This window comes from Rhinolophus sinicus, linkage group LG01, assembly GCF_036562045.2.
Source record: "Rhinolophus sinicus isolate RSC01 linkage group LG01, ASM3656204v1, whole genome shotgun sequence".
Lineage (NCBI taxonomy): Eukaryota > Metazoa > Chordata > Mammalia > Chiroptera > Rhinolophidae > Rhinolophus > Rhinolophus sinicus.
The window spans coordinates 162042875-162066231 of record NC_133751.1 but is presented as its reverse complement, the minus strand read 5'-3'; the positions used below and the strand labels follow the sequence as shown (position 1 = coordinate 162066231).

Genomic DNA, 23357 nt, shown 5'->3' with positions numbered 1-23357 from the left:
CCTCAAGAGATTGAAAAGAAGAGCCCTCAAGTAACAGGTGTTCTCTTTGAGATTATTCTAAGCATATAGAACATAGCACTTTAAACATTAATAAAAAGTGTGAGATGATATTTTTGTTAGTGTTGATAATAATGATACAGGTGTTTGATGGGCTTTGAGTTTGAAAAGCAGCCAGGATGTTTTGTTAGGTGAACTGAGGGGAGGGACAGGGATGACGCAGAAGGGTTACAGGTGTGCCAGGCTTTCAGAAAACCTGATCTATTTACACAACAGATTCATTTATTCATTAGTTCCAACAAACATTCACTGAGTGCCCATTATATGTAAGGCTCAGGTCGGGGCCTGAGAGACATGTGAGAGGACATGCTTCTTGCCTTCTAAATGCTTACAGTCAAGAGGTATGTACAAGTCACAATTAATGCCAAGCTGTACTTAAAGATGCAAACTAAATGGCATCAGTCTTAGAAGAAAATAGTGTCACATAATGAGTGGGCTCATGATGGAAGACTTCATGGAGGAGGTGCCATGTAAGCTGGGAAAAGGGTTAGATTTTACTGTTGAAGATGGTTGTGGCATGAGGGTAAGTGATCCAGGTACGGCAAAATGGCTTCAGCAGAGACAATGATGAGTAAGCCCAAAATATATATAGGAGACAGTGAGTGGTTTAATTTGGCCAAAGTATTGCATATGCTATATACAATGAATACTCAGAAGTAAGGTGAGGGCAAAAGAAGAAGGGACCTTGAATATGTGACTGAAGAACTTGAGCTTCATTAATAGTAGGCCACAGGGAGCCCTTAAAAACATTTTAGTATGATCAGAGTGATGTTTTGGATAACCTGGTGGCAGTGGCTGAATAGATTGAACAAGAGAGGTTCAAAGCTGTGAAAATAATTAGGAGTCTATAAGGATAGTCTGGTGGAACCACTATGAATAACTGAACTAAAGCAGGAACAGTGGGAATGGACAGCAGGGGACATATGGGAGTTGCCCTGCACGTGTGGATTGGGCTAGGAGAGAAGTCCGTGATGACTCAGAGATTCTACACCCGGGTGATATGGAGATGGGTAATGCTGTCATCAAAACCAGGAAGAGAAACTGGGTAACTAAAGGTTTTAAGTAGAGCCAGCTCCATAATTTGTGGAGCTCAGTGCAAAATGACAAAGCAGGAACCTGGCTGGAGGTGGAGAAGTCAATCTTCCCTTCCTAAGGGTCTGCTGCCCCAACCCACAACAGATGTGCGACCCCCAAGTGATTTCAACCTTGATGCTGAGAAATTCTCAGTACCTGGATTAGGGGTCAGTGAGAGGCTCCTGCTGAGTTGTCTGCAGAATTTGCCGTAGTGCTGGCAGCTCCGGGTGAGATGACTACAGCCTCGCTCCCCCCCCTTCATGGCCTGGGGCACACACCTGACCTGCCTCCCCACCACATACACACCTTAACCAGGAGCAGAGGGCACTGGCAGACATGGGATGTGGGCCCCTTTCCCCAAACCAGTGTGACTTGGTTGTGGCTCCTGGTCTCAGAGCAGGGTTATCCAGGGGTTAGTGTGGGCAGGGCCCAGGACACCCGGGATCAAGAGTCAGTGGCCACGAACCAGTCCTGGGCTGGGACGGGAGGCTGAGTGTGAGCTGAGGCCCCAAGCTCCAGGCTCATACACCATTGTCTCACGGGACTTCAAAGCACAATTCAAAGATAAAATTATTAAGAATTTCACACAGCACAGCATTAAATCTCAAGCAGAGGGCCCATATGCAACCGTAGTGGTCACATGCCTGATTCTGAGTCATGCTGAGGCTTCACTGGAGAAGTTCATTTTATTTCAGCTTGGTGTCTACAGCTTTCGTGTGACCTCAGCTCCATCCTAATTAAATTACGTGCAATTTTTAGTGCCTGGATAGTGCTTTTGTATTTCTGTGTTTTTCATCCTTTCTCCCAGGACTACTCTTATTCCATCTTTGCTCATTCAAATCTTGCTCTGCCTTCTCATGATGTAAGAAGGGAGAGCTGATTTCCTTGAAGAGAGGAGATGGAAAACAAAACAAAAAATTATACACAAAGTTGTATTTAACAATGCATGTGCTATACTGATATACATTGAATAATAACATTTAACAACTCCTTTTCACTGCATTTTATTTTTCATTTTATTTTAGAAAAATTTCCATTGAAATAACTACACTTAAAAGTGTTTGGCATCAGGAAGGATTAATTTCATGTATCTAGAAAATCAGTGACGAAAATGCTTCATTCCCTGATGAGTCAGTGCTGACAGACATGGGTTCACAGTCCTGTAGTTAAATTGCCGAGATTTGCTTAAAAGGCAGCTGTTGATCCGACTCCAATACTAGTATTATAGAGGAGTTTCATGAAATCTTATTTCAGTTTGCACATAGTGTTTTAAAAATTCCCCCAAGCCCACCACAAACATGTTCCCTAGCCCAGAACCAGAATTGATTTTGTGCTTGAAGCAGGAAACATTTGCTGTTTCAGCCCTTCTTCCTGACAGACACATGATCATGATAAACGGTGGCAAATTGCATTCGCTGCTTCGTACATGAGGATAGATTACAGCAAAGTACAGTTCCTACAGAATCGTGGGAAGGTAATTTAAAGTTAACTTAATTTTTTTCCCAAACTATAAACTAATGCTTACTAATCTGACCAATTTATTTTGGTTCCTGAGGTTTGGATCACCTGTTTATTTACAAGCCTGTCTTAATTTGGAACTTAGTGTTTCGTGTTTAATATAGTGTCGAACGGTCATACGAAGCTCTCCTCTGAAATAGCTTTGAGTTGTTTTACAGGAAAGTCAACAAGATCCTTGAGGTCCACTGCTTGTTACCTTAGTCACTTATTTTAAGGGTGGTGCTTTGCAATATGACCACATTCTTCTGGAAAGTGGAATTTGAATCATAAAAGAAGCACTGTAATCATAAAACATTGGGTTGGATTTCTAATATTTAAGGAGAAATTTTGGTTCCTGGACATTTATAGTCATTCAGGCTAAGTTTATTTATTTTCGGGATTAAAATAGTAAAGAAGGTTTCCTGGCATAAGAAAGTGTATTTTCTATAATTCCAAGGGTTTCTTATTAATTGGTTGGTTTCAATGACGGAAGAGTGATTTCACAATTTAATGATAAATTCTGTTTCCTACCATAAAATATAGCATTAGGCTGTGCAAATTTAGTACGAGAGATCTTTTTCACCTGAGTGAGAAAATGAGGATACCTCTTTAGGGTGTCAATTTTTAAAAAACTTAAACATAATGATAGTCAGAAGGGAAACAAGCTCCACTATTGATTAACATTAACTCCAATTATGAAGGAGTAAACTGTGAGCCAGGCATTAGCTCATTAGCAAGCATTGCTTCTTTTTTTATCCTCTCAACAGTCCCTGGAGGTAGCTAATTAGCACCCCCATTTTACAGAAGGAGAAACTGAGGCTTGGACAAAGTCACTCAGCTGTTAAGTGGGGGAGCTGGGATTCATACAGGTTTTTGGATTACAGAAATTTCATGCCCAGCCACGCCCCTTAACTATCCCTTAACTATTGCATGCACACTTATGTCTGCCCCTTTGCTTTCCTTTCTCTGCCACTTTAAATTCTCTCAACCCTCAAAGCCCATCTTCATGAAACTCTTGGGAACCCCTGTCCCATCTCACCCAAACTGGACATGATCTCTCCCTCCTTTGAACTTCTGTAATGCTTTAATGTACTCCTTTCTATTTTCATCATATTGTAAGTATTTAAATGACCTCTTGACTGTGAACTCAAGATCAAAATCATGAATTTTCATTTCTCTTTTGCTGCAGTGGATAGTATGGGGCTTAATGCAAGGTTGTCTATTCAGTTGAGTAGTTACCACTACTACTTTTGTATGTGGTCAGTTCAACCACCTCCAAGTAGAAAGTTCCACCTAGTCAGGCAATATAGACAGCTAAATCAGGAAATTCATCCCCTGAACACATCTTTTAACTTTTGGACCTTTTTTGTAGACTTTGTTTTTCTTTCTTTTAAATAGGGCTTAGGAAGTCCAGATAACTGGTGAATTATCTGAATTGCTTTTCTGCATCGATCAAATCTTCATGTTAATTGCCGGGCTCCTATCTCCCTGCCGCCTCCTTTGCTTTTATTTTTTGTTTTTCTTTTATTTCTTTCTATGTGGAGACCATGTTGTAGAGAAAGCAGACTGCCACTGACCGAATAGGAACAACAGGGAGCAGCCCACTGCCAACTCCTTCTAGGCAGAAGCGTAGGTTGGAGCGTTACTGTCCTGGCTAACTGCCTTTTCTGGTTTCCTATGACTGCTCTGTTCATATAATACAACTTATTGAAGGTAAAACAATCCATCCAGCATTAGGCCTTGCAGACGTGAAGAATTTTTTCTTTGCAAATCTTTTCAGATATGGGAGATTATACTGACCAATCTTACAAGTATTTATCATAGGGTTAATGAAGCCCTATTATTACATTGGCCAACTTCATAATCATTTATTTTTTCAGGAACATTGCTCTTTCAAGTTTATTGATTATGTATCTTATATTTCACATATTCTGAAAAGGTCTCATAAAAATTCAAACTTCTGAGATGTTTTCATTTCCATCCTACTCTTTCCAAGATGTAGTTATTAGATGTCCATGGGGCACGTCCAAGGGAGAGCAATCTCTTTCCCTCTGATCCTTGCTGTACTTGCTCCTCATCCTACCTCCCAGAGGAAATAATAAGGTATTTAAGGATAAATAGTACAGCTACTCTTATTATGTAGAGATTAACTGCCACACCTAGATTGAAGAGAGGGGTGCAACCACCAGAACCCTGAGAGCTAGCGCTGTGCTGCTGGGGGAGAGGAACTCAGCCATTGGCAAACCACGACCTAGGTGAGAGGGAAACATTACCCTCCTCACACCTTCTGTTTCCTGCCGATGCCACTCGTTGGTAGAACTCAGCCTTGGTTGAGGCCAAGAGGGCAAAAGGAGGAATCAGACTCCAGACACAGGACAGGGTAGTGAAAGGTGGCAAGTGCATCTAGAGAGCCAAATGGGGACTATCCAGAGTCACCAGGGATATTAGTTTACTCGCCAGGAATGCAAGTCTCTGCAGAGACTAAGTCAAGTAGGAATATCCTTCTTTGATTTCAACACTAAGTTCCATCAGTATATAGAACATAATGATTGAAATCTGTTGAAAACAAGCTCAGAAATGCCGTAATGGTATTCGGCTGTCTTATTCTCTTCAAGTAGTTCTGTTTATTCCCGATATTCTTATTTCCCAGAATAAACTCCATAAGGGTAACCTGGGCCAAACACACATACAGGGAAGAGATGACTTTGGTCTAGTTTATGGAACGTTTTCCCTACACTACCTGGTTATGCACATTTGTTTGAGAATTGAATTTTTAGATTACTTTGTTAAAGTGTAAAGGACATCAGAGTGGACTAGAACATGCCCTAAACTGGGAGACAGAAATCTTGAATTCTGTTTCCAGTTCTACCTTAGTTTTTTCAGCTACAACATAGGGATAATATGCCCAGACATGTCTATCCCATATGGTGTTGTGTAAGGACATACTCATTAAATCTAATCATTAGGTTCTAATGGGATAATGGGAAAGCATATTCAGAAGGATAAAGTAAGAAATGTAAGACTTTATTCATACTTTTAAATGCATAGTCCAGCAGGCTTTATTCACTGGACCTAACCCTGGGAAGGGCCTTACACATAAAAGGAGAACTTTGTTTTAAAATGTGGTAGTACCTGTACTGACTATATTTTTAAATTTTCTATATTTTTGATATTCTGGCATTTGGGGTCTTGCCTCTGGAGAGACTTCCCCTCTCAGGGCTAGCTAATAACTGGAGATAGCATATGACTTCCCTGAAAGCACACCTTTGATATACAAACCCAAACAATCCAGTGCTCAATCCCAACTATTTGCTTTATCAAATCCTCACACACCAACCTACGATTTCCCCCTGGCCTAACTCAACCCAGGACCAGGTACCAGACAACTGGGGATCACCTCTATAGCCCAAAGCCTGTCGAAATTATTCAAACTATCCAATCCTAAACTGACTCAGGGAACTGGCCTATCTCACCCATTCCTTCCCGAGAGAACCCCAGTAAAGGCTCTGGGCCGTGTCTGCTCTCCCCTTCTGCCTCCTGACTGACCCTGGTTTATCCCCATGTGACCCTGTATGGCATGCCTCCTATTTCTAGGGATCTGGAGCTTTGTTCCGTTCTTTCATTTGGGACATTTTTATTTGTCTCCCCATTTTGGTTGTCTCTCTCTGTTTGTTTCTATGTATTAGATACAGCTGTTATGTTCTCATAGTATTAATAGAGTGGTCTTAAGTAGTAGGTGTCCTGTGGGCCTCAGGGGTAGAGTCTCCCTGGTCACCTGAGCTGGGTGTCCCAGGTGTGTTCCTTGTGTGGGTTGTGTGTGTCCTCCTGTTGTAGTTGACTTTTGTTTGCTGTTTGTATGTCAGTGGGAGGGATTGACCCTTGGGCTGACTGGTTGTAAGGACTGGTCATGACTACAATGGAGGAGCTGTTGTGCAGGTGCTGACCCTATAGAGCAGCATTTGCTTTACAGGGCTCTGGTTTCTGCTCAGTCTGCCCTTTGAGTGTTGCCTGATGAGGCAGGTGGGTGGTGCTCCAGTTTGTTGGAAGCCAGCCACTGGGTGTGCCCCACTTCAGGCCAGGTTCATCCATAGCCTATGCCCCACCCAGGGCCACCTAGAATCAGCCACAATGCAATCTGCAGCTGTCTTTCACCTGTGCTAAGCTTGGAGGTGCCTTGGAGACTCTGAGCTGAGAATTAGGCTGGCTGATGCTACTGCTGTGGTTGGGGCTCCTTAGCAAGAGGTACAGGGCACACTGAGGCCAGATGCTGCTTGTTTGAGTTTTGTGAACCTTTGAGAGATTTTAGGAAAGTCTGAAGCATGAGCCAAGACAGGCTATTTGTATGGAAGTGGCTTGGGGTGGCCCTGCAAGTTGGGTGGGTTGGGCTCTCAGAGAATTACTAGGGCGGAGCAAATGGTATCCACCAGGTTGAGTGATACTCAGATATCACGCCCACCTGTATCTGCATGCTGGGAGGGGGAGGGCTCAACACAGGAACAATGCCTTCTGCCAGCTCTTCTGTCTGGGAGAAAGCTGGTCCTCCAGCCCTCACCCTGAGGCCAGACAATTCAGTTCCTCCTCATACGTTCCTGGCACTTTTCGAGCTGCTGCCCCAGTGATGGAGCTCAGAGCGAGTGAGTTCGTCAGCAAGTAAATTTATGTCTGGGCCCTTTGAGAGGAATACCTGGGATTCTAGCAGCCTTCCTTCTCACTCAGCCACAATCTCTGCTGGTTTTCACAGCCACAAGTTGCGGCACTGCAACCCTAGGCTGGGGAGTCTTGCTCCTCCAGGGAGATTTCTGCAACCGAGATATCCCTTCTAATTTTTACCTGCCACTAGGGGTGTGGGACCAGTCTATTCCATATCTCCACCCCTCCTACCAGTCTCGGCGTGTCTTCTGTACTAAGTTGTAGGATTTCTGTTCAACTAGACTTCTGATGATTTTCAATGATGGTTGTTCTGTAATTTTGATGTGGTTGTGAGAGGAAACAAGCACAGTGTTTACCTTCTCTGTCATCTTGACTGAAAATCCAGAATGTTTTAACCTTTACTCTTTTCAATTGAATGAAATTTGATGGTTCTCCTTTTTAATTTAAGTGGTTGTGCATTTTAATGAGCTAATAGTTTTTATGAGTATTTGGCAACTTAACGTGCATGGTTATATATTTAAAGTTTTAATAATGTCTCTAATGGAATTAAGAACTGTAGGCTTGGGATACTGTGGGAAAGATTATCCCATGGTTGCTAGGGAAACAAGTCTACATTTTTATTTTTTTCTGCATAAGGTCCTTTGGAAAAGTGAAGCTATAATCCCCTGTCTCTAATGGCCACCATTCTGGGTACCCACATTTCTCCCTTAGCCTCTTCATCTTTTTGCTTCCAGAGGACCACTAAGTGATGGGGTATATGTGCTATGCAGCTGTTAAGGCTGGATTTTTTGTTTTCCTGTAGCTATGTGAGACTGGAGTGAGGTTCTTTTCCCACTTCCTCTTCTTTAAGCATTGTCTTTGAAAGCCCAGGACAACCATAATATCTCCTTTTTATCATAATCCAAACATAATCATGCAGAGAAGGAAGGAGGAGAGGAGCCAGCTGCAGTGAGTTTTCCAGGGACTGAGCAAGCAGGAGAGGAGAACATGATCTCTGGAGAAGAGGCTGTTAGCATAGCTGGGAGCTGAGGCATCTCTACCCTCTTTCCTTCACCATCCATTTCTTAAATGAAGAAACAAAAGGAACAGCTTCTCATTTGCTCCCTCCTCTTTACCATGCCTGCTGTGAGTCCAGTCCCACTGAATATCCACAGAAGAACTGGAACTCAGGGAGAGTCTACTAATTTAAAGTAGAAAGGGCAGGAAAACATTTTTCCATATCTGAATTAACCAAATTGAGATGATCTGTTGTGTTAAAGAGCAAAATGGTCAACTGGGGAAAGAGGAACCAGTCATTGTAGGGATATTTTATACTTAGAACCTTGGGTTTCTATGATAGAAACCACCAATTTTATTCTTTAGAGATGGCCTCGTAATAACCAAGATCAAGCATTCATGTATGTAGCAATATAACAATATTAATCATTTCTTGTGGCAACCTTAGGAAGGGAGTGTAATTTAATGCAGAATCATAAGGAAATCATTTAATGCAAAATGATATGGAAAGATATGAAGACACATAATTTGTGGAACCCAGTGAAAAATCAAAATTGAGGTATTGGCAGAGGTCAAGAAAGTGAATCCCCTCAGGCCATGACACATGGGCAACCCCAAAGCATTGCAAACTCTGTGCCAGAACATGGCCCTTACATGGATCAGGGGTGGGCTAGAGGCCACCGCAGAGTTAGTTACTGAACCTATATACACCATGGTGCTGTCATCCTGGGGGGTGGGGACAGCCAGTGCCTTGCCCTACCCTGAGATACGGCAGGGCCCCTGACTCTCCTCATGCCCATGACCTCACTGGGAATGGAGGGCAACAACAGAACGTGGGCACCCCCTCTTCCCATCCCCTGGCAACCTGACCCTGTTGTAACCCAGAGTAGAACCCAAGGTTCTAAGTATAAAACATACTTTTTATACTTATGGGGGTTTGGGCAAGAAGCGGGAGGCTGGGAACCCTCAGGAGGCTGGACTGTGTGTGAGCCTCTGGGGCATGCTCCATCCGACTTCACATACAAACACAAATGTGTCTTAAACTTCAAGTGGTGTTGGGGCTTCTCAGCATGGGGCCCTATACACCTATAATACCATCCCAGGGTGGTACCTAGAGCATACTATGACTTTAAGAATAAGTAAATAGAGTGACAGACTCCCTGTGGAAGTTTATTATTCCTCTATTTACTTCCATAGCACTTTGCTCATATGATTCTTGCTATTTATTCTATTTTTGGTAATTTAAATTTTGGCTCCCTCATCTTGCGTTAAACTGTGAGCTCCTTGAGGCTAGACACTATGACTTTCTCAGCTTTGTAGCACTCCCTGTGTGTGGCACAATATCTGGCACATAATAGTTAGGTCCTCAATAAGTATTTGGTATATGAATAGTGAGAAAAAGGAATGTAATTGAGAATTCGGTCAGAAGGGCAAGTGGCCTATGTACTACTGCTAGGTTACAAGGTCAGATTAAGACCAGGAATTTTGCTAATAATGCGGAACTAGGCCACTTATAGGTCAACAGTCCTTTCATTTTCTTATACATGGGGTTGAGTTGGGTTCCCAGGTCAAGTGGTCAGGTACAGGGCTATCGTGTCCAGGCTGTGAATATGTTAAGAGAAATGAAGGCACAGGGAACCAAGCAATTCATCTACTACCAGTAGAGAAGAGGAATTAGCAGTGTTGGGAGGATGAAAGCAAGAGAAATAAGGTATCAGCTATGATTAATATAACAGGCCTGGGGCTTCGGGAAAACAGTGATTATGTAGTTAATAACGGCATCATTGGGTGTATTCAAAAAAGATGTATTCTCCTTTTCATATGTTTGCTTAAGTGGCAGTAATGATGTCTTTTAGACAAGGCAGAATGATTTGCTAGGGAGAGGATGAAAGGTCTGACTGGGAGCTCTCTGATTTGGGGGTGGGGGTGGTGATTTAAACCAAATTAATGTGTGTAGAGAGCCCAGCACCAAGCCTTTGATGAAAGCAAAGGCAGAAGCGTCTCCATCACCACTTCCATTTCCCCCAAGGACCAAAAGTGTTTATGTTTCTCTAGTCTGTACTTGTTTCCAGGAACCATTCTTCAAAATTGTCAGATTCCTTTTTGGACTCCTGATATATTTATTTGGATTATCTATTATTACCCTAGAAAATATTCAGTCCTTTCAGAAGTTTGCAATTTTTCTAAAGTCATCTGTGACCTGTTGTGTGAAATAGTTAAATGACGTTTCCAAAGCCAGTGATCACAATTGTCAATGCTTCAAACCTCAATGGAACACGAGTGTCAACAAACGCCTTTACCTAACGTATTTCAGGATCCTTTGAACTGCTGGCTTGCCTCAACCTCTTTCTTTTCCTTTGTCTTCCTGTATCTCCTTTCCTCTCTCCATTTCTTTGTCTCGTGCTTTCCATTTCCTCTTTCCTGACATTCCACATCTGTCTTCCTTTGTGTAATTGCTTCCCCTTGTTCCTGCCAACTTTCTCTTCTTCTCCCCTTTCCCATCTTCCCTCCCACCTCCTACCCTTCATCTCACCTGTCTCTCTTTTTCCTTACTGTTTCTTCTCTTTTTGTCCTGTCCTCTTTTTGCCCTCTCTGACATTAACGACCTTAACATAAACTGGATATAACATGAAAATAAATATTTGCTCCTAGTTTTTAATTTCAAATCAAAATTTAAAATCTCATAGGCCTGCCTTAGAAAACAACTGAGTTTCTTTATTGCTTCCATTTGGCCTGTGATTGTACCTTTCTTTTTAATTTTAAAATCAGGTATATGAAATATTTGTTTTTCTTTTAAACCACACAGATTTTAATTACATTTCAAACTGTTACCCCATGTGGCACTTGTTTGTAATTTATTTTCTGTGGATCCATGCCTTACAATATGCAAAACACCTTACCCCTCAAGTACATTCTAAGTAGAACAAGTGACAGGGAAATTATATTTTAAAACTTGGTATCCAGCATCCAGGCTTTTACTAAAATGAGAACAATGATAAATATTATTTCTTTGCTATATCTCTTAGCCTAGTATCCACCAGGAATTCTTAGCAACAGTGGCACAGAAGTTTCCATGCCAGCAGTTCTCAGGCTGATTGATTGTTTGAGGTCTTGTCTCAGTTAACCTAAAGTTCTTGATGGTGAATGTCCCCTGGAGGGTTCTTTTTTCCCTTTGGTACACAGAAAAGAAATATTTTCCTTCCTCCTGAATCCACCAGGATGCATGTGGAATTTAATCACCTCTGTTATTATATTGTTTCTCCCTCAGTGTATTAACACTCCAGAACCTGCCTCGTCATTTGTAAAACTCAGCCACAGGACTTGTTGCTGCCCTTCTGCGACAACTCATCAAAGGGAAAGTCAACCAAACTATAAGCTGCGTGGCTCTCTTTTCTGGAGCCGACATTTTCTCTTGACTGAAAACCACATCAAATCTTAACATCTGCATCTTGCTTCATTATTTCTAGCAGAACGTAACGCGTGGCATGTGTGTGGAAGTGGTTTTTCTTTTTTCACCATTCCAGCTTTATGAAAGATAATTTTTTTCTTCTTTGAGAGAGGAATCCATTTATTATGAGCTCGTTTCTAATTCTCAAATTTTCTATAAGTGTACAAAGTAAAGAATAGACCAGTTTTTCAACACTTGAAATAGGAAAATTTGAATAAATGAGCATTAGACTACATTTTTTTTCCTGCATGCCTGTCACCTTTGACAAACCACTATTTGCCTAAGGAGACACGTGTAGTAAAATATCTACAATGATTATTATTATAATAGAAATATTAGTTTGTCCATTTTTTTTGTGTGTTCTCTGAAGAAATTCCATCTTTAGTTTCCTTAGTCAGTACATTTGGAACTAAAAGTAATGTTTCCTATATTTGGTATTAATTTGAGCCTGGCACTTTACAGAATTATCTCATGTGATCTTCATACTAATCTGGTGAGAAAGGTGGAGGGAGTGCTATCCTCTCCCCTTTATAGATTAGGAAGCAAGCACTGAGGCCTCTCCTTGAGGCCACAGGGTCATATGTGTTAGAGTTAAGGCTCTGTATTCCTCCACCCCTGTTTCTCCCACTCTTGAGCAATGAGTACCATCTCTCTTCTTCGCCGTGATGTGACTGAGATGAGAAATAAGAAAATAGGAAACGGGACATTAAAATATCACATTTATAACTTATTAAGCAGACACTGGAATATGGGCTTATCCCTCCAGAGTTATATAGACGTTCCCTCCCAGATACAGACAACACTGGATACCTACTGTCCTCCCCACATGAGTGGCCTATCCCTTAGACACTTACAGCATTGAAGAACAGAGCAGAGACATGCTTCCTGTGAGTACCCTGACTCTGGAGGATTAATGGCTGGGCGACACATGCTCAGTTAGTCTCCCTAGCACCCTGATGAGGTCACTTACCCTACTTCCATTGGGAAGAGCAAGAGAGGTTAAGGGAAATCTCACCTCATGGAATCCAGAAAAGGGGAAAGAGCCGTTTCTCCACTCACTCACTCATGCTACCTCTTAAATAGATTGTTACATTTGAAACATTGAGAGAACTCTTTCTTTCACCACCTTGCCCGGCAAAATTCTCCTGCCTCTATTTTATCTTAGTTGTCAGTTACCCAAGCCAGAAACCGAGGCATCATTTTTCGATTCCTTCCTTTTATTCACCTGGTGTATTTAATCTATCAGAAAGTTGTCTTGATTCACTCTTTAAAACAAGTCTGTGCAATTTTCTCCATCTCCGCTGCCACAACTCCAGTCCAAGTCACCATTATCTTTCACCTCGGGGATTGAATCTGCATCCTAAGGAGTCTAATTCCACTCGTAACCATTTCCCACATAGAGTGTTTATGAGGCAACAAGAAGTTCAAGCAGTGGATAGCAAGGTGGGGCCAGATTGTTTGAGGGATTTGCTCTTCTCGTCACCTTCACTTTGAAGACAAAGAACCTTGGACGGCCTGTGAGCAGGAAGGGGACAGATGTGGGCTGCTCTGCACTTGTCACCCATGGGAACTTGGGTAGACAGGCTGCTCTCTGTGGACCTCAGAATCTTCATGTGTAACAAGAGAGGGCTAGGAAAATGATTTATCAGCCTCTTCTAGCTCTAAAATTTCATCTTACTTATGGAATCAAAGAGCAGAAACCTTACAAAACAATTCTCCTTGAGTTGTAAAATTAGTAGTTTTGTAGCAAGATATGAGCCTCCTGTCTGAACCACTCATAGTGTTACCAGTGGCTTCTCCAGAATGTTATAGGAGGGACTCAGGGCTGCCATCTGGCTGGCAGTGTTGACTAGGGGACTTGTACTAAAGCTCTATTTGCATAGCAACACGTTGTCTTTATATATCTTTGGGAAGGCTGGGGATAAGCCATTGGATGACATCTTTAAGAAAGGAATGATTTGGGTTCAGGTTTGCTTCTGGGTCTTCCCATTAGTTGCAATAGAGGATATAGCCAACTATTGTGTTATAGCATTTAAGTCTTTTTGTCTCCAACTCAAATATTGAAGAAAGTTCTTATACATAATTTTTCCAATCTAAGAACACTAATGAGCTCACAGGAACAAGACAGGCCCTAGATATAAGAATCCTGGGCAAAAGAGATCAGGCAATAGTGTCTGTCCCAAACTAACAACTTCACAACCTATAGTTCTGCTATTATAACTTAATTTCCCTTGCTATTTCTGCCTTTTCCAACTGAAAAACCTCCAAACATCTCTGAGAGCCCATCTGCAGTGAACAAGTTAATTAGCAGTTAACACTAGCAGAAATAAATTGTCCACTTGTTAAGAACAGTCATGGGACCAGGATAGGGCCAAGATCTGAGAAGAGTAAAGGAAAGCTACAAAGGAAGGAGAGATGAACAGACTAGCTTGGCTTTGCCAAAGGCAAACTCACTTGAATAGGGCAGTCAACTGCTTTCGTCAACTAGGTATCTTCTAACTTTTTCACTCTATGATTTTATCATTCTGAAGTTCTGATCCCAATTCCTAAATTATAAAAATACAAAAATTTAAGTAGAAGGAAGCATTGATGATTCTGTTAACAGAAGTCAACCACCTTCTCAATGTATTTTTACACATTGCTTAGACAACTACTCCAGGATTGTTCTACATTGTAAGATTTATAATAAAGTCTTCCAAAAATTCCTCCTCAGGTGAACAAAACCTGACATTATAATAGCACAAGAAAAGACTTCTAGTAAAACTTCATCCTTGCATTTCATAGGCCTTCCTAAATCAACTGCTAATATAATTTGTTTTTTTGATTAACACAGAGGCAAAAACTCATATCAACTGGACTAACCAAACCAGAGAAAAATTAATAGTGATAGCTAACATTTATCGAATATATGCTATGTGCTAGACACTGTGCTGAGATTTAGTTATCCCATTTAATCCTCGCAAAGCTCTATGAGATAGATTCCATTGCTTTCCACATTTTACATAGGAAGAAACTGGACTTGGAGAGGTTTAGTAACTTACCTAAGTTTACAAAGCTAGTGAGTAGCAGAGCCAGATTGCAAACCCAGGTTGTCTGACTTTGTCTAGACTCTATGCTTTTACTACTATGGGAAATACTAAAGCTTATATGCATGCTCTGCTTACATATTCAAGGTCATATTAGCCCTATCTGTGAAAGAAGGTGGCTCCTTAATAGTGATAGCTAATATTTATAAGGAGCTTACTATATGCCAGGCATTAACTTAAGCACTTTTATATATACAGAGGGTGCCAATAAAAATGCATGCACATTTTAAGAAAGGGAAAAACTGTATTAAAATTGTAATACTCAATATATACCAATAACAAAAGATGAATGCAAGTCACGTTTGACTTCTGCAATTACAAGAGGTGCTCAAATTGGTTACCATCAGTGTAATTTTAATAGTTTTTTTTTTCCTTTCTGAAAATGTGTATACATATTTTTGGCACCCTCTGTATTAACGCATTTATTTCACACAATTGTATAATTATCAATCCATTGTACAGGTGACAACACTGAGATACAGAGAGGTTAAGCAACTTCCCCAAGATCACACAGCTAAAAAGTTGGAGTGCCAGTGTATGAACCCACATTATTTGGAGCCACAATTTGTGTTCTTAAATTCCACAGCATAATGCCTCTGTCGTGGTGTATAAACACTGAGTCATGAGCTACATCTTTTCACAATGCCCTTCCCCAAGGTTATAAGACAACTTCAACCTGGACTACACAGTTGATATTTCTGGAAGCTGGGTTGTGAGTGTGCAACATGGATAGTTCCTTTAAAAATGAAAACAACTGGTCAGTACTAAAACTTGCTGAGAAAACTTGTTTACATCATTATGAATTAACTGGAGGAAATTGTTAACAGATTTCCCATGATATTTTAGAGATATTGATCATTTTCAAGGCAGAGCTAGAGTTATTCTCTGCAGATTTTATAATTGCACATATCCATTGTAAAGTAGGAGGTATACAGTTGTGTCTGAGAAAGGACCTGGAGCTCTGGAGTATATAAGCAAGCAAATTATCCTAGAATAAATTGCACATTTCTCTTTACTGTGAAACTTTTTGGAAACTATAAACTGTAAGTAGGGCATCGAAGTGGTAGCTGTAATAGTGATTTATTGGTCCAACAGCTCTTTGCTGTTTGGCTAGAGGGGAAGTCCTTTGGTGGCATTTGTTGCTTTAGTCATGGATTGGTTTGATTACTTCAGACACCCACTGAAGTAAACAAAAATAGTACATGGGGTGAGGAATAACACCCCAGAAATAACATCTAGGGAAATCTCACAGAACTCAAGACAGGAAGAAAGTCAAGCCTTGTGCGGACAGGATATGGGAAATGGAGTATTCCTAATGCTTCTAGTCTGATTCCTGTATTGTATTCTGAATGTGGTAGTATATTTGCCCAGCACAATACATAAAATGCTTCAGCCTATACGATCTCAGTTCATCCTTACTGCTGTGAAAAGTAGGATCAGTTCCCCATTTAGAAGGTGAATAAACTGAGGCTTACAGAAGTTAATGGCCCAGAATTTTGGAGCTAAACAGTAGCAGATCTGGGACAGGGAATTCAGGACTTTTAGCATCATATCCCGTGTTTGTTGCACTTCCCCAATAACTTCCTATTTGACCATGATCATGAGAGGTTTAATTCAAGGGAATACGAGTATATCAGAAAACCATACAGTGTACTTACATATCAACTTTCTAATTTTGAAAAATAAAGTAAAATCAGGACTCTAGCTTCACTTTCTTTGGTAATTTCACCATTTCTATGAAATGAGCTGCACTTGGGGAAAATATTTGCAATTCAGAGGTGCCTACTCTTCATGAAGCAAGAGCTGCAAGGTTTTAGGGTGTGTGTGTGGGGGACATACTTGATTTCTTCTGCAGAAGTCAACTTTTGCTAATATATTTGACCATAGACTAGAAAAAAGTGAGCATGGTGTTGAACTGGCCAACAAGAAGAATGACAAACAGTGTTAACTTGTTACAATGTTCGAGTACATTTCATTGAACATACACTACTGTTTATTACCACAGACAGACCTATTTATGGTTTTGGAGCTGCATTTAACAACATGGGCAGTGACCCCAAACAAAAATGGCCAACTCTTCAAAGTAGCATAATATGGTTATAAGAGCCCAAGCTTTAGACTCAGGTCTCTCTGCGTTAGCGCTCTAGCTCAGTTAATTAGTAAGTTACTGACTTTCTGTAGGTTGCTTACTTTCTCTAAGCCTCAGTTTCCTCCTGGATGTAATGGCGCCAATCATAGTGACTTGGCATAGCTGTTGTGGATATCGTATGTATGTAAAACACCTACCACAGATACCGGGTCCGTGGTAGGCTCTTGTTAAATGATAGCCATCTTTTTTATTATCTGGAGAATCAATCAGTTCCAAAATTACCTTAATCCTTAACAATTTAAACTGATTACAAGCCTCATTTAGTATCACTCTTAAAGGCTAACTTAACCACATGCAATGCTGGAGTAATTGGTTTGACATTGTCTCTTTATGCTTGTCTATTGGCTTAGAAAATCAAGATCGAAAGCCCAAGTCATGAACTGTCTGATGCTACAAAGCCAGATTGTGTTGCTGTTCTTTTTGAAGCAAGTTTTAGTGTCAGTAGAATCTTGACCTATTCTTTTTGGGTCTCTCTCTCTCTCTCTCTCTCTCTCTCTCTCTCTCTTTCTCTCTCTCGCTCCTATATCGAGTACTGCAGGATTTAGCTAATATCTTGAATTTAGTGTTAGGGTGGGCCCAGTAGAGAAATTGCCTGAGGAATTCATGCTATTTATAAGGCATCAGTGTGAATCATCTGCTCATGACAGATACTGTCTGTGAGGAAAATGTCCTTGGTTCTTATCAAAAAGCATACCACTCCTTAAATTCCATTTTACAAATGTACAATGAGTACTTGATAGCAGCCAAGTGTGGTTGTAACAGCATAAGGCCACATTGCATGAACCACAACTAGAAATTGTCTTATTGGCAATATTGGTTAGAATCTATGTCTAAAAGCTAGAATTCATCTTTATATTATAAAAGAAAAGAAAAAAAACTATGAAAGTTTTCTCTCCAGCATCTTAAATGGATACCTCACCACCCACATCCAAGGGGGCTGGTAGCTCCTAATCTCAGGAAATTGTTTCAGGAATTGTCTCCTACCATTTTCTGTCTCCCACCAAACACTCTACTTCCCAGTCTTCTTTGAAACAGCACATCTAGATTGTTCCTCTCTTGCTTGCCCCTCTGATTGACTGCGTTTTACATTCTCTTCTCAGCTTTCTGATCTGGCCTTCCTTTTGAATGCTAAATTTAGGAGAACAAGACAAAAAATGATAGGGAATATTTTTATTCCAAGTGTAAGTATTTGCTAGTTGCTACGGATCTGGACCAAAGTGGGTTCAAGTTTTTATAATTAAAGCTCAGACCATGTGGTATATAAAATGTGAATGAATTGTGTGGATTTGGAGAATCAAGCAGGCCGCACCTTGGGTGTATTGCTTAACTGCTCATCGCCTCTGTTTCTGTATGTGTAAAATTCCTGCCATAGTTCCCAAGGTGCTCTTCCCAGTTGACAAGAACAGACATTAGAGTCTTCTGTCGTTGGCGTTTTGAATATATTTCCTTAGTATCCTGAACCACAAAATAGAGGAAGCCTAAATCCTTTGTTAGCCCCTGCTTTTAAAGTTGATTTGTAATTAAGCCCACAAGATACATCCTCAATAATACAAAAGCAGGATCCAAAAAGGTACGTCATTCCTGCTTAAAGTACTGAGATAGCCAAGGGGGAGACGAGTGATAGGACTGCTTGGAAACTCTGGGGTTCAATGTTGGTGAATTGTTGATTTTTTTTTTTCTCTAGTTTCCTGCTATAATGATTTAGTACAAGGTCAGTGCAGAGCAGTTCTGCAGCAAGAAGAGATGTCTTGGTTACAGCCCTCTTGCCCCTAACAGTTATATTTAAAAACTTCTGTGGAACATAGTAATAATTTAAGAGACTTCACTGCAGAATATCTGATATACTTTCAGGATTTCAAAATCTATTTTACCATTCTGAATGTTACTTAACAAAATCACATACTGAGGCCTATTGTGGAGAGAATGGAAAATATATAAACCGATGACCTACACTTTAATATCTTTCAATATGCATACAAGTTTCTTAATTTTGGTTAGCCACCTACCTTTAAAATTCTATATATATATAGTGAAAGTTCTGTTAAATCTTTTATAATATAAAATAGCTAAAATATATAACTAGTGTGATTCTAATTATATGTATCTTTAGAATTACTGCGTATTTTGCAGTATGTGAAGTCAGCTGAGCCTACATAAGAAAATTACCACGTTTACTAATTGTCCCCTTTGCTCATACAAGAAAGCATGCTCATCACTTAGACCCCTATAGAAAAAGAAAATCAGGTAGTAATATTTATACCATTTCTTTCAAATTTTTTGAAAAGAAAGCAAAAACTTCTTGCATGGGTAAATTATTTTTCTGTGACCATCTAAAGTTTTTGTCAGATAATAAATATGGGTCTTATGAGAAACTTATGCTTAAGGGAGTCCTTTAATTCACAGGCAGGTTTAGCTATTTGTATTGTAACATCTAGGGGGATAATGCTTGAAATCCTATCTTTTTTTTAGAGAGAAGGATACAGGGCAGGTGCGAAACTGGACAGATAGCAGTTCAAAAGGGGAATTAAATGCTTTGGTATCTTGATAATATTATCTGTCATACAAAGTATTATGGGAAAACTGGAGAACTATTGCGATGTGGACTGAAAATAAATATTGGGTTTTGTCATTTTTGAAAAAAACATTCTTTGGTTTGAAAATAGCTCATTGTAGGTTTTATCCAGTTAGTGGTTAATACTTCTTTGGAGAAATAACATTGGGGTTTTTTTTGTTTGTTTTGTTTTGTTTTTTTAAAGTCTGACTGCTCATTACAATCAAACTATATTTGTTGATTTGATTATTAACTCGAAATTACATGTCAGTATTATCAAAGTCATAAAAGTTATTTGGACAAAACAATGTGGAAAGGACTGCAGAGAAGGAAGGGAATTTCTTTTAGTAGATTACCTGTAATGCATGGTAATATCAACACAGTAAAAGAGCGAAATACATGAACAAATTGAGATGTATAGTTCTCTGAATAAACATTCAGTTTTAGTACCAATGACTCCATGGAGTCAAGTTTTAGTTTAGTGGTTTAGCCACAGTGTTCCCATTAACACAGTGAGAGTTGGGTTGTTAATTACTCATGTATGTTGCTGAAGAATAACCCTTAGAACTCTACAAATTAAAAACAAAATGTGTACTGAACACATTGGCAATGACAAGATCTTTGACCCTTTAGTTTTCATTGGATTGTCCAGTGCCTTTTTTGAAAATTGTGAAATGTATCATCTATCCCAAGGAGAGAAGAAAATACATATGTACAGCATAAAGAACAGTTATAAACTGGACATCCTTGTACGTACACCAAGTTAAAACATAAAACACTGCCATTACCACTGACATCTTCTGCTGTCCCTTCATGATTATATTCCTTGCTGAATCCCACCCCTGTTATACCATTGAGTCTTATGTGATTATTCCCTTGTGTTTTTTTGTTTGTTTTGTTTTATGGTGTTGCCACCTATGTATGTTTTTCTATACAATATGCAATTTCATATTCTTTGCTTTTGAACTCGTCATAAATTGAATGATTCTAGGTACATTCTTTTGTTTCTTGCCTTTTCTTCCCAACACTGTGTTTTTCAGACTAATTCATGTTAAAATGCAGAGTCACAATATCCATTGCTGCATAATAATCCCTAATAAATATATCAAAATAATCCCTTTGGATAAATATATCACAGTTTTACCATTGTTAGACTTTTGAGTTATTTCTAGTTTTATTTTTCTTTTGCTATTATAAATAATGCTGTTATAAACATTTTGTGCATGTCTCCTGTTTACTTGGGTGATATACTGAATAAGGGCTTTCTAAAGATGTCTGCATCCTAATTCACAGAACCTATGAATGTGTTACCTATGTAACAAACGGGATTTTGAAGATGAGATTAAGCTAAGGATTTTACTATGAGATTATTCTGGATTATCTGTATGGGCCCAATATAGTCACAAGGCTCCTTATAATGGGGAGGTAGGAGGGTCAGAGTTAGAGAGAGATTGAAAGATGCTGTGCTGCTTTGAAGTGTGTTTGAAGATGGAGGGCTGGCCATGAACCAAGGAATGCAGAGGGCCTACAGAAGCTATTATAGAAAAAGCAAGGGAATTAATTCTCCCCTAGAGCCTCCAGAGGGAACACAGCCCTGCTGACCTTGATTTTAGGACTTTTGACCTGAATTGAATAGAATAAATTCATGTTGTTTTAAGGCACTACATTTGTGGTAAATTGTTACAACAGCAATTCTTTGGAGTATATGAGTATATGTTAGGAGTAGAATTATTAGGTCATAGGTTATGCATATGTCAAATTTACTATTAATGACAAACTGTTTTTCAAAGGATCGCTGCACCAATTACACTCCTTCCAGCAATATGTGTTGGTTTCTGTTATTCACATTCCTGCTAACATTTGATATTGTCAGACTTTTTAGTTTTTGCCAGTCTGGTGTGTTGAAAATTGTATCTCATTGTCATTTTAATTTGTGTTTTCCTGGTCATAAAAGAGGTCAGTTAATCACTCCACTCACCAGGAGATGGTGACATAATTAGCATAATTTACCCAATTTTTAAAAACAACACATAAAATCATGCACAATGTTGAACCACTTCAGGAACTTCTTTTCAAAATTATGTAAACTTTCCCAGTATTAAAAAAACTCCTCAAAAAATGCATGATAATACTAAACTTCAAAATCAACTTTGGAAAAGTAGGGCGTTATTTTCTAATTTCGGCTTTAAGTGGTTTTTTTTAACCTTTTTAGAAAATATGGTGGAGAGTATGTTGGGAGGGTAGAGATAAAGGAGTCAAGTTGACGGAGTCAAGATATCTGAAAATACAGAAGTAAAATAAAGGAAAAACTTTAAGAGCAAGAATATATTATAAATACATTTATTTATATTTCAACAATATGAACAGGTGAGTAGTTCTTGTATCAGTTTCTCCTGTGGGAGAGAGATGTTCATGAAAAATACTAGTTTATAAAATCTTCTGTAGAATAGTATTGACTGCCTCCAATGAGTACTAACTTGTACTAAAACAGTAACATAAGAGTCCAGTTACTTTCTAAAAGTTTACTCATTCTATCATTGAGATACCCCATTTTCTGAATATGTTCAAGATCACCTCCTTGATCTGCCAACAGAATTATGCTGCTGTTGTATTTTAGCAGATTGAAATATTCTATTTTTGTTAAATATGTGTATTAATTCCTCTTTATGTCCTTTGAAAGCCCCCTTTTCATCAAAATCCATGAAGTTGAACACTACTTTGACATTTAGATGATAAAACTAGATACATTCTCATATCCTTCCTTGAATATGACATCAGATTCTTCCATAATTTTTTTAGATTTAGCTTTTGATAAGCCTTGTGCACCAAGTAAATTATGTAACTTAGTGTACTATTCTACTATATAAGGGTACTTCTCTTCTCTGGAATAAGATCAACTTCAACAGCATAACATTTTTCTCTAGTTGAATATCTTTTTCGACATTTATTTGTAACCAGTTTTCAGTTTTCAATGATATTATGACATGTTGGGCACTTTTTCCCTTGGTATCTACTTAATGACATATCAAAGTCTGTTATCTGAAGTATGGCAGCTTCTCCTTTGACAAGACCACAGATAATTTAATCTGCCTTTGTAGAGTTCTTGATGCGAACTGAATGTTTCTGGAATTTTGGCATCATTTTTCACAAAGACAACAGACTCTTGATAAATCATTTCTTAGCTATCTGAGATTCATCTCAAAGATCTTGATATTCTGTGTGTCTTTCTCTTCTAAGAGAATTCGTATTAGGCCAGCACCACCACAGCCACCAGGGCACAAACTCTGGCACATCCTACTGAGTCTACTCTCTCCATAGCCACCTCATTTGCCACCCAACCAGGAAAAGAAGAGGCCAGGTATAGTGGGCAGCAAGCACTGCATGCACATACTCCATGATGAGCCCTGCGAATATCCCCTTGATCATCTTTTCATATGTTTCTGTTATTTGTGTTTCCTTTTCTATGAAATGCTCGTTCATGTCAATTGCCCATTTTTCCTACTGAGCATGGCTTCTCTTGTTGATTTGTAAGAGTTCTTTATACATCTTCTGAACCCTAACCCCCTTACTGGTTACATATATTGCAAATATCTTCTCTGTTGCTTGATTTTCATTCTTATTGCTGAGCTCAAGTTCTTAATTTTAATACAGTTTAATTTATCGATCTTCTCATTTAACTTTGCATTATTTGCTTGCTTAATAAACAAGAGGTTATAAAGAAAAATATTCTATATAACTATATATTATAATATTTTATAATTTGGTGTTTCCTATCAAGTATCTAATCTAATTTCAATTCATTTTTGTAGAAGAGTGTGGGCTAAGAATACAACTTCATTTTTTTTCTAT

At 39.3% G+C, this 23357-nt stretch overlaps 1 protein-coding gene and 1 pseudogene across 3 annotated transcripts in view; one reads left to right on the top strand and one right to left on the bottom strand.

The window, feature by feature from the left end:
- The window catches only part of PDE11A (phosphodiesterase 11A), a 324817-nt gene that overhangs the window by 4563 nt on the left and 296897 nt on the right, over nucleotides 1-23357 (top strand). The gene's annotated exons all lie outside the window — the stretch shown is intronic.
- Nucleotides 21936-22821, bottom strand: LOC109451250 (cytosolic 5'-nucleotidase 3A; annotated as a pseudogene).